This window comes from Eublepharis macularius, chromosome 5 (genome assembly GCF_028583425.1).
Source record: "Eublepharis macularius isolate TG4126 chromosome 5, MPM_Emac_v1.0, whole genome shotgun sequence".
NCBI lineage: Eukaryota > Metazoa > Chordata > Lepidosauria > Squamata > Eublepharidae > Eublepharis > Eublepharis macularius.
The window spans coordinates 52,814,518-52,827,163 of record NC_072794.1 but is presented as its reverse complement, the minus strand read 5'-3'; the positions used below and the strand labels follow the sequence as shown (position 1 = coordinate 52,827,163).

Below are 12,646 nucleotides of genomic sequence, written 5' to 3'. Positions count from 1 at the left end.
ACGGCTACTGCTTCTAGACAATTTACAGTGCAATCTTAAGCAGAGTTCCATCCATCTAAGTCCATTGTCCAGTGGATTTAGAATACTGTGACTCCGATTAGGATTTCACTTACTGTTAGTTGCAGTTGAATTTGCATTGAAAGTAATCTGGCCTTTTCACTCCTGTTCTGTCAGCATGTTTCCACACATCCATCTTGTTTGGTTAACTAACTCCTGTCTGAGAATCTCCCACTCTCCCTCCAGCTGTAGAACTGCTCCATTTTGTCTCCTTCTTTCACTATTTTAGTGCTTTGCACGTTAAACTGCTAATAACTGTTTTATTCAAAAGTTGTTTACAGGGAGCATTCTTGATCTGAAAAGAGTCTTAGATTCCTTTTTCCTCATAGCGTTACCTCCCCCCCCCCAATGGGGTTTCACGTGAACAGCATTAGGCAAACAAAACTTACCTGGTATGGCAGTGGAGGGGGGAATGGTTTTTGTCAGGTTCAAAATTCCTCATCAGCTGAGAGATACAAATCCTGCAGTCATTGTTTCAATTCACCTTAGAAAAAGGTGAATGTGTTTTCTCCCTCTCACTTGGCCAGTGAGATTACTAAATGATATGACTTTGCTCACCCTGAGCTCTTCTACTGTGGCACAACATGTCAAACAAACAGTGTCTGACTTCAAGTCTCTGAAAGAGAGTTGAGGATCTTTGTATCTTCCATTTGGGACTGTTTGATAGCATCGATGAACATAGTAGCAAAATGTTTTCAAAGGTTCCAAAAGAGCTGATCGCTGTGATATGTCACTGGCTATACTAGTGCTGGGATATTGCTGAACGTTGGTCATTTAGGTCCAATTGTGTGAAGTGACCTGCTTCCTAGTAGTGGAAATTCAGGCCTAGAGTCCTACTTCATTGCCTTTGCTGAAATTTCACATGCTTCATAAATGCTGACTTTGGCCCCAGGCTAAGATCACTAAACTCATTTTCCCCTGTGACCTTTACAGATTTGTAGCCAAGATGACACGAGAGAGGTTTGGAGCAATCTTCCACTTTACCCACCTCCCCTTTCAGCAGCTGTTTCTCCAGTTATTGTGCAAATATGTGCAGAACCCTTAAGCCCAGCAAGCCATGATTCATGGCTAATAGTTTTAGCCCTGCCATAAGCAATATTTGGCAGCAGAGAATCAAGAGTGAAGCTGAACAAAGTGCTAACATGGTGAGGTAGGATGCAGTGTTGTCTTTCCATCCTTGTCAGGCTTCCTGAAAAACACCTTACTGCTGAATAAATTAGTGTTCTTGAGATACATATTCGCATATATGCAGGTCACATTTCATGCCAGTAGGGTTACCATCTTTTTTTTTCTGGCAGAGCTTCTTTTCTTTTATTACTTGCATAACAAGTGTATATTTCATTTGCATGCTGGAAAGAAAGGCTTCATCTGCTAAATTTCTGAGTATTATAAAGAGATAATGGCACAGGAGCACTGAAAGGGAAAAGTGGGCAGTAGTAGGTTTGGGTTTCAAAAACTCATTTAGAAATTAAGCTCATATCCCAAGCCACAATTACTCAACCCATTCTACATAACAGAAAGGTAGTGGGATAATCCCATATATGTTACTCTGAATTCCTAGAAGGAAATTAAATATATAAATAAAATAAATTTATATTTGCTCCTCTTCCCAAGTCTGTTCTGAATATAAACAACATAAATAAAATAAATTTATATTTTCTTATCCCAAGCCTTATCCTGTATATAAACAACATATATTTTGCTTTTAATGTAACTTTTCTCTGCAGAGGTGTTAACTACTGAAAGAAATGGATTAACCATCTGCTTTAATTAGTTAATCAAATAATCTGCTTTAATCAAATAATTTATTTGGACACCAGTTTAAATTAGTGAGGCCAAGAACAATACATGTGGCTAAGAAGTTAAATACACATGCATTTTTAAAGGATATTTTGATTTTGGTGTGTTAATGCAGTATTGAATAGAAAACCAAGATGGCCTCCCAGTGAAGAGTGGTACTGGATCTCACACTTTCTCTGTTCAGTTTAAATATGAAGGTGAAATAGAAACGTAGAAACAGAGAGCTGGAAGTAACCCCTAATGTCATCTAGTCTAACCCTTGCATAACACAAGAAATTCACAGATACCTCCCCCCTCACTGCCCCAGTGATCTCTACCCTGTGCCCAGAGGAAGGCAAAAAACCTTCAGGATCCCTCGAAATCCCTGACCCCAAAAGGCAGTCAGTATTACTATGAGCATGTAAGAAAGGACCATGAGAGCCTAGCATTTATGCCGTTCCTTTCCCCATCTGCTCTAGCCTTTTCTTATAAACCTCCAAAGAGGGAGAGCCCACCACTTCTCAAGGAAGCCTGTTCCACTGAGGAACCACTCTACCTATCCAGAAGATTTCCCCCAAGGTTTAGCTGAAAATGCTTTTAATTTAATTTTAACCTGTTGGTTCTGGTCCAACCCTCTGGGCAACAGAAAACAACATTCCGTCCTCTATGTGACAACCCATCTTGCCCTCTGAAGAGGGCTATCATATCTCTCATTCACCTCCTCTCCAGGCTAAACATACTCAGATCTTTCAGACTTTCCTCACAGAACTTGGTCTCCACAAACTGTGGCGAACTCCAGATCTGTGGTGCCCAAAACTAAACACAGTACTCCATGTGGGGTCTAACCAGAGAAGAGTAAAGTAGACCATCACTTCACATGATCTGGACACTATATTTCTGTTGATATAGTCTAAAATTGCATTTGGCTTTTTTAATACTACATCACAGTGCTGACTCATGTTCAGCGTATGATCTGCTAAGATCTCCTAGATCCATTTCATATGTTGCATCTTTATTCTTTAAGACCATCATAGCATCTTTATTCTCTATAAACTGTCTTAATAAATCAATACTGAAATATAATGTGAGAACTAGTTTTCTTTCTCAAAGTGCTTACCCATATGTATGTTATTTCCCCTACTGCCTTTTTCTTATTATTAACCATTAGCCTTAACTGGGGAGTTACCATTAAATACTATGTAAAAAATATTGCTTCCTAAAGTAAGAAAAATTTCCAATATGTATGGGGGAGGAATATAAAATAGGAGAAGTTATATTACAAAATAAATCTGCCTGGGCTTCTACAAAAAAAAATTCAAAGTGCCACCTGCTGTGGAGATGAGGCATTAATCTCAACAGCAGGAAATAAAGAGGAGAGGAGAGAAAAATACAAAAGCATAGACATTAAAGAAGTAATTAAAACACTTATCTCCATCAACATACATAACAAACCAACAAAACAAAAACCTCACAAATACAAAAAAAAAAAAGCAGAGGGAGAGGAGGGGAAAATACACGCTATTGAACTTCACAATGGGAAGTCGCCAAATTGCCAACATAGTAAGGCATCCTTCAGTAGAAAAGGGAGGTCTTTTAAAATGCCATCTTCCAAAATGGCTGTCTGGTATGCTAATCACTGTCATCCTGACCTTGAGAGATACTGGTCACCTGCTATTCCCTATGAAGTCTGCATTTCTCTTCATCTCCAAGGATCAAACCTTAATAACTCTACACCAAGTATCTACTTAGAGATGTCACTGGCTTTCTGTTTTCATTTTGTTATAATTGACATGGATTTTAATAGGTAAAGGCTAATAAAATGGGGGGTGGGGATTAACTGTTGCGAACTTCATTTTTGTGAAATTCCTCCCACAACAGGCAATCTGTATTATGAAATATTCCTGTTTGTGAAAGAACTACATAAATATTCATTTTTCAGCACTTAAAGCAAACTTTACCTGTAATTCTTTTTCATGCACTTCCCATCAGAGGACATCCTGCAGGCATTACCTGTCACATCCACTGGCCCACACTATCAGTCACTGACATCAGCTTTCCGTTGCTTGCCGAGTGGTGACATTGTGAGTCCTAGGGCTTTTCCTTACAAAGTCTTCAATCACAAAGATTTGTTCTCAAATAAATATATTTAATGAATGAGGGGGATGAGGCTGTGTCTTCGAGCATGAATAAATATTTTATGCTTAAATTGCAAAATATCTACAATGTACTATGAAGTCTACACATTTATTTTAGAATGCAGGTCCATTTTTTTCCTTGGGGGTTGGGAGAGGCAAACCTGTTTAATACTGTGCTACTATGAGATACAGTGTACATTTGATATGCATAGTATTTTAATACTCGATTGCTTATTATAATGGCAGAAGGCAATAAATCCTAATGCTGTTTGGAAGCAAATGTTTCACCTGAAAGCAAAAATGTTAATACTGTAAATTGTAAATGTTGTTGCTTTTAATAAATGATTGTGTGGTTCAGAATGTGTGTGGTTTTATGTCTAAGGGAAATTTTAGCTTCTCCGAACTAGAGATGCATAGAAATGCCTTGTTCACTTTGTTTTTTATGCTATCTTGGTGATTTTTTTTTTGCTTTTGACCAATTTAGTTGCTGCTGAATTCCTAATTCAGATGTTTATTTTTTGTCACTTTTACATATTTTTAAGCCATTCAATGAAATTGATGCAAACCGGGCATCAGGTTTAAGGGTAATGGCTTGTATCCTATGGGATATTCTCATGGAGTAGGTGGGACTTGCCCATTTCCCTTTCCCAATGCAGTCTGACAAAATTTTGTTCATGGGGGCGGGGTGTCATTGGATCATCAGGAACATATAAAGGAGCAAAGAAGGCATCTGCAGAGGGTGAGGGGAGTTGGTGGAAGAGCCCTTTAGACTTTACATGACTGAGTACAAGCTAATGATTTATATCTTACAACTCTACTCAACAAAGTTTGAAGTGTCCTTCCAACCTGAAGACCCTTCCTCAGGATTAAGGTCTCTTCTGCTGGAGGAAATGCTTACTGAAGTTGGAGGAAGTCTTCACACTTTGCTGAGCAGAATACTAGCATACATGGCAATATTTCTATCCAATTTTATTAGTATGATTGTGGGAGGAAAGAACTGCAGATTTATCCTGAACAGAAAGAAATAATGGGAGAAACTAGATCCTTACTCCAAACCACAAAATGAGGATTTTGAAGAAACCAGATATGAGGCTTATGTCAACTGAATGTAGAAAATGTCTTTTTATATGTGCCTGTTGTTTTCTTTTGGCACACACTGCCTTCTCAGTTTCTAGCAATTACAAAATAGTCAAAAGTCCAGTAGCACCTTTAAGACTAACCAACTTTATCGAGGCATAAGCTTTCGAGAACCACAGCTCTCTTCATCAGATGGCCATTCCTTGAAAAGCATGGTCCAGCTGCAGTGACACATGCTCTGATCACATCCAGATTAGATTACTGTAATGCACTCTGCGTGGGACTGACATTTAAAATGGTTCAGGAACTTCAGCGGGTCCAAAATGCAGTGGCCAGGGATCATATCGGCCAGTGTTAAAAGATCTGCACTCATTAGCCATTTCTGGGGACATTGCAGAGCATTGGTTCTTAACTTTAAGGCCTTAAACACCTTGGGGCTAGGATATCTGAAAGGTGGCCTCCTCCTACACTAGCCAGCCTTCCAGATCTGCTTCTCAAGCCCTGCTGTCTGTGCCCTCATCTTTAAAGGTGAGGTGGGTGGTGCTTAAGGCAGGGCCTTTTCTGTGGTGGCACCTTGCTTTTTGAAAGCCCACCCCTTAAAGCTCAACTGGTGTCTGCTTTACCTTATTTTAGGCACCAGGCTAAAACACATCTTTTAACCTAGGCTTAATTACCAGTTTTTAAATGGACTGCTTCTCTTTTATGGATAGTTTTCATGCTGCTTATGTCTAAAGGGTTTTTTAAAAAATATCGTGGCTTTAATTGTAAGTCATTTCAAGCAGGACTCAGAAAAGACAGTATAAAAATGTTATGAATAAATGATTTTTTAAAAGAATTCTTTTGCGCAGATGAAGTAGGCTGGGCACGTACTACAATTTGTCTGGGTGGCAGGGAAAATGGTGACTGAATTCTCATCCTGCCTTCCATTCTATGTTCCTAGGTAGGTGATGATGATAATAGCTAAAAATAATTTGGCTATGTAGAAATGATTTAAAAAATGGAATTTATGCACTGCATGAATGTATTAGGAAGTAGTGATTTCCTATTGGTGTCGGTCCATTATGTTGTTCTGGAGCTGGATGGACTAATTTATGCCACGTGGCTAGCTTTGTTGTAATTTTTAAAACTATTTTCTCTTGCAAAAACTCATTGTTGGAAACTTATTTAGCTTTAATTTTTTATATATAGTTTTCTTCTAGGGAGTAGGGTTTCTTTCTAATGGGGTAGCTTTCCCAAGATCAATGTCTCTTACACAAAGTCATATCTTTTGAATTTCTTGTAGCTGAATTTCAAAAGTTACACATACAGTTTTCAGGTGCCATCTTCTGAAATAATTCTAAAAAATTTCCAAAATTCCCAAATGTATATGTTTCATGTGGGTAATTTTCAAAATTGTCCCTTTTGCAGTCACTTACATCAGGCTATGGCATTCCAATTGGCTAGAGTCTGCCTTCCTCCCTCCTGCAAGAAGACAAGGTCTTTTGATTTCAAAAGGTTTTATTAGAAAGACAGCATTCAGGCCCAGGTGTCCATATTCCAGGACCAAGCAGATCCTGGCTGAGCAAAGCTTTGTTAGGAATGAGTTACAAAATGAAAGTTGCTACACTTCAAACTCCCAGATCCCAGCCTCCCCCCAGAGTTCACATAGCAGGAAGCCTCTCTGTGGGAACCGGATCATCAAGGCCGACTAAGAAGAAAACAGATAAGATGTAGCATCCTCTTCCATGGAAACGCGGTCCTGGCACTTGAAGGGACCTGGAGGGAGAGAAAGACTAAACAACTACAAGGATTAATATGGCGTTACACAGGTTACATTCTCCCAGCATGGCAGACCCTGACAACTTATAGGCCCTCAGCTTATTTTACAAGTTTTTAAACAAATAACTAAGTTGACGGATAAGGAATAAGGGACAATGAAAGCAATATCTGAATATATATGTGAAAAGCATTCGTGTAAACATTTTTAAAGGTTTGAGCATGCTGCTTGCAATTTGTGATAAAACTGTAATGCAAATACAGAAGTGTGATCCCATCTGGCTATGACTAGGTCATTGTTTCCTAAAGTTATACCAAATGGCAATGTAGGAGATTATGTACAATGGTAACAGAGGAAACATCTAATAATGCTACCAGATTAGAAGATCAGAAAGATAGCTGTGCACAATTGCCTGCAAAATGAAAAAAAAGTATCTACATAAATAGCAGTGCACGCTGCTGATATTGTTGATACTCTGCTGTCATAGCTGTCTATGCAAAGACAACCAAAGCCATCCCTTCTTGTAAGTCCAGTCATTTAAGCGCTCCAATACCTGGGATATATTTGGTTGCTAATTATTAGACAGTGATAAATCAATGGGATTCTGTTATATGCTTTAATGGATTGCAAACCTGGAACCTCTCATGCACTTGTATTGCATGATATGCCAAGATATTTTTTCAAATGCCTAATAATCTATTAAAGTGCTAGTCTTGCTGGAGGGAAAGGGTTGTTCAAATTTAACTGTGGTCTCTGGACAAGCTCTCAGAATGCTGTTTGTGAAAACTGTTGTCTCCTGCTAACACAGGATTCAGTGGATAAAGCAAAACAGGACAGACAGAGAAAAGCAGACCAAGGTCAGTTCCAAGGCCTGCAACAGGGGCATTGTCCACAATTTCCAGGCAGCCACTGAGAATTTGTATAGCAAGCCCTTCCAGCCACAGTCTTCCTGATGCATCAGTAGAAACGCTCATGAAAGCATTTAAGTAACATGCTGGTGGGTGAATACTCTGCATTCTAAGGACAGTCTGTTTTGATTTGCTATTATATGTAGCCCTCATAGGGTAACTGTGGAGGGTCCTGTGATATAGGAGTAGCCCAGGCATGGAGTGTATCTCAGAGTCCCAGACACTGGATAGGAAGTATATAGGATAGGAGTTCCCTGGGTTTTCAGAGTATCCAGGTTATTTGTTCTTCACAGCTACTGCTCTGGAATGCTCACTAGTTTATAGAGGTGGGCATGGTCCGGAAAACAGACCAAAATTTTGCATGGTCCAGCCAAGTTCATGGTTCATGAACACACAGTTTGTGGGACTCACCTTTTTCATGAATTTTGGTCCATTTGGGCCGGTCCATTGGTCCGTGGTTTGTGAGTCCAGACATCCTGATGCCGATCTATCAATTCCCTAAGCAATGGAGACCATTTGCAGCCCTTAAAAACGTAATAGGCAGCTCTGCCTGCCGAGCAGAGAGCTCCCATTCTGCTCTATACCAGCAAGGATGAAGAATTGACTCCCTAGGCAATGGAGGGGTGGATGTTCTGCAGCCAACCTTAGCCCTCAAAACTTTAATAGGCATCTCTGCTTGCCAACCAGAGAGCTCTCATTCTACAAGGGAGGGGTGGATGTTCTGCAGCCAATCTTAGCCCTCAAAACCTTGATAGGTCTATGAACAGGGCTGGTCTGAGAAAGTTCATGGTCTGTGGTCTGTGAAAATCGATGGACCACGGGCCAGTGGTCCATGGTGTTTTCCCAGTTCGCGCCCACCTCTACTAGTTTATGTATTAAACAACATGAACACACATAAAGCTTCCTTAGTCTGAGTCAGACTATTGATCTGTCAAGGTCAGTATTGTTTACTCTTACTGATAGTGGTTGTATCCAGGGTGTTTCACATCACCTGCTGCCTTTTAGCCAGAGATACCAGGGATTGAACCTGGGACTTTCTGCATGCGGACATGCAAATTGCATTGAACCTTCTACCACTGACTCACAGTCCCTTCCTCAAGGCACCTGTTTTCTTTCAAAAAAAGTTTCATCTGACTCAGGTAGGTGGCATGTCCTGACACTGAGGCCATCTAGTGAAGTCATGAGGTCTGAGATGAAATCTAATTTCTGAGCTTCATTATTTGTAATTGTCCTGTTCACCAGGCTGGAGGCAAGGCCCTGGGTTGTCTCAGGGTTCGTGCTGGGGCACCTGGCTTGAGGACTGGCCCTGCTGGCTCATGGGGCAGTTCCAGTGCTGGCAGAAATTCACTTCAGGGAGGTACTGAGGCATCTGCTAGGGCAGGGATCAGAAGCAGGTTCTCTTCCTCCAATGAAGACTCATCTTCCCACGCTAACCCTGGGGCAGTCCATAAAAGTTGCTTTTACGGGCTACGCTATACTTGCTTCATCCTTTTCCAAAGATTCCTTCAGCTGAGAATTTTGCTTTCATGCTTTACTTGCTGACCCAGTGGAGTTTAGTGTCGCTGTAGCATATGTGAGTATGTCATTCTGAGCAGCTTTTTAGAGGTGTTCCCAGTCTACCAGTAACAGCTGGGAAAATGTATTCACAGCCAGCTACATGATGGTATAAACACCTATACAGTCCTTCCCTCAAGCTGTGCTGAAGAACTCTTAACTGCAACTCAGGATCTGGGCCATTACTTTCTTAATTGTAGATAGTTACTTGTGCTTATTTTTCCTTGTTAAAAACGGATTTAAAAGAGCTTCTTAATGGCTTTGCCATTTAAAAAACCATCATTTTTATTTTCTTCCTAATTTATTAATAAGCCTTTTCCCCCTCTAGAATTGCTTTCCCTAGGGCTCACTAATATTCTCTGCTAACAAGATTTTGTTAGTTGTACCTTTACTTTTGTATGTGCTGTGAACATTCACTTGTACATGGATGCTGTTGGATCAGACCAATAGTCCAACTAGTCCATCTTCCACATTTCTCATAGTGGCCAACTCTATTTTATTTTAATATTTTTGATTCTGCAGCCTCAGTCCTTTCAGGTTTACAGGCAGATGCGAAAACTCACAGCAGAAGCATAGAGACCCAAAATCTCCCCCTATTGTTGCCTCCCTAGTAACATGCATTCTGTAGTGGCTCTGGGCATTCAGCCATCTTGAAACATTTCCCTATTTCCAGTGATTTTTGTATCCCTTTGTGAAAGGATATAAAACTAAACAGTACATGTCAGAGGGAAACCAACTGCTGAAGCAATAGAGCTATTGCTCACTCACCCTGATTGAGTTTCATATAGTTGACTGAGCGGTATGTGTCCCACTGAGGGTACCGATGGCCAGCACTCGCCTTTGTCCCACTCCAGTTAGATGGATGGGAATGTGTGTTCAGATGTTTGTCTGAATGCACATCTCACTGAAAGAAAAGCAGCGTAGATGGATAACATCCATATCAGACATATATCCAAGTGTGTATATCTTCCATGTGTACTGAATTGTTTTCAGTGGGATGTGCATTGGATGCATTTCTACATTCCACCTTCTGGCCCAACTACATACATCATTATGAAGGCAAACAGGTCTCTAAAACCTCTTTGAGAGGATGACTTGGAGTGAAAAAATGACTGACAAGAAAAAGTTCAACTCGTCCCTGCTTAGAATCACAGCCCCTGAAACCATTTTTCTTTAAACTGGTGAGAGGAAAGAATTATATATATTATATATAATTTGTTTCCTGAACGCACACATCACCTTCCTCTCCAGTTATCTCTACCTTCTTCCAATTAGTTCCAAATGTGAGCATTGATATAAATTTCAGTTAGATACCTCACTGCTTATTTTAATTATTCTTTATTTTATAAACAAAACACAACTCTTAGCTCGAAAATTTCCAGAGAATTTCTGACATTGGAATTCTCCTAGGTTTGGAAATATTTACTTGGTGGAGAAGAACATGGAACAAGATCCATGATCCTTGCACCAATATATCACTGGATCCAACCTAGTAAGACAAAAGATCACAATGTAGTAATAACAAAGACTACAATTAAAAATCAGAAAATGCCAGTGAAAACAAGCAAGTCTATATCTGATCCCAAAATGTCATCAAATTCAGCTCCAGTTGAAGAACCATCTGAACTGAGAAGGCCCAGGGCTTAGTGATCATCTACCTCAACTCTGAAGATGGGGACATATAGACAGTAGATATTTGTTCACAGCATATAGAAGAAGGTGGGCTCATATGGGAATAAGTGTTCCTTGGGTTGCATGGTTCCAATCCATTTAGGACTTTAAAAGTAAGAACCATCACTATGAAATGAAACTGAAAATTAATTGGCAGCCAGTAATGTTCTTTGAGAACTGACTAGATATATTGCTATAATTAGTACCTATCAGCAGTCTTACTGGACTGTCTTCAAAGACATCTCACAAAAAATTATTTGCAGTAGTCTAACATGGAAGCAATCAGTGCATGAATAAAATTGGCCAGATCCCAGTTCTCAAGGAAGGTTTTCAGTTGGTGAATCAGCTGAAGCTAATTCGAAGTGTTACCTGCGTTCTACAGATGAAACTTGAACATTCATTTCCAAACATGTATTGAACAGTATCTTCAGCTTGAAAATCTCATTCTTTAATCCATCCAGAGTAGACCAGATCCCGATTTCTTGATTACTATCTGTCAAAGGGAGCTTTGACTCTTGAAAGCTTGTACCCTGGAAATCTTGCTGGTCTTTAAGATGCTACCAGACTCAAATCTTGGTACTGTGACTGGATAAATAGCATCTTTCTTTTATCTGAATTGAGTTTTGCTTTATTGTTCTTCAAGCTCATTACTGTGTCTGTGCATTTATTTTTACAAGAAGTGTATCGGTTTCGCACTAGTACTTAAGTTTGATGGTTTCAGAAATAGTTCTCAGTTCATAAAGTTTCTTCACTTAGGCTCAGTCACACAGATCTTCATAACTTTCTGTCTCACACACACACGTAGTTTGCCTGCTTCAGATAAATTAATCTCTCACTCAAATACACATAGTCTTTCTCTCAGGCACATACACATTTTGCCTGTCAAAACCAGAAACCAGGATGGATGTTATCTCACAGACACACAGAGTTCAGGCTTCCACACAGGTTGCCTACATGAACTAGAATGAGAATCCCCTCAGGTTTCCACACAGGTTGCCTGCGTTGCTGAATGTTCTCTCTCTGCTCAGTAATTAAAAACAGCAGTTCACTCCGCCTACTCTCAGTCATCAGCCATTGGAAAGCTAGCCAAGTTAGTGATAAGAGATGGTTGTTGTGGGTTTTCCGGGCTGTGTTGCCGTGGTCTTGGCATTGTAGTTCCTGACGTTTCGCCAGCAGCTGTGGCTGGCATCTTCAGAGGTGTAGCACCAAAAGTCAGAGATCTTACAGGATGACTCAGCTCAACCCCACCCCTCCTGAGTAGATATAAATGACCTGCCAACATCTTTTCCACACTGTGACACTGAGAGATCTCTGACTTTTGGTGCTACACCTCTGAAGATGCCAGCCACAGCTGCTGGCGAAACGTCAGGAACTACAATGCCAAGACCATGGCAATACAGCCCGGAAAACCCACAACAACCATCGTTCTCCGGCCGTGAAAGCCTTCGACAATACATTAGTGATAAGAGTCTGAAGAATGCAGGTCCTCAAGTATGGAATGATGAGCCTTTGAAAAAGTTTTAAACACAAAACGGGAAAGTTGACATGCGAGCAAGCCCCGTCAGGCTCTGCCCTGAAACAGAATTTTTACATTCTGAAGTAGGAATATCATTCCAGTGGGAACATCATGGTGACTGTACCTGTAAAGAGAAGGAATATAAATTACTAATAAGAAGATACTGAAGAATACTTACCTGCAAGATTAACTT

At 40.2% G+C, this 12,646-nt stretch overlaps 1 protein-coding gene across 1 annotated transcript in view; it reads left to right on the top strand.

The window, feature by feature from the left end:
• Nucleotides 1-12,646, top strand: part of DPYD (dihydropyrimidine dehydrogenase) — a 765,031-nt gene that overhangs the window by 316,099 nt on the left and 436,286 nt on the right. The gene's annotated exons all lie outside the window — the stretch shown is intronic.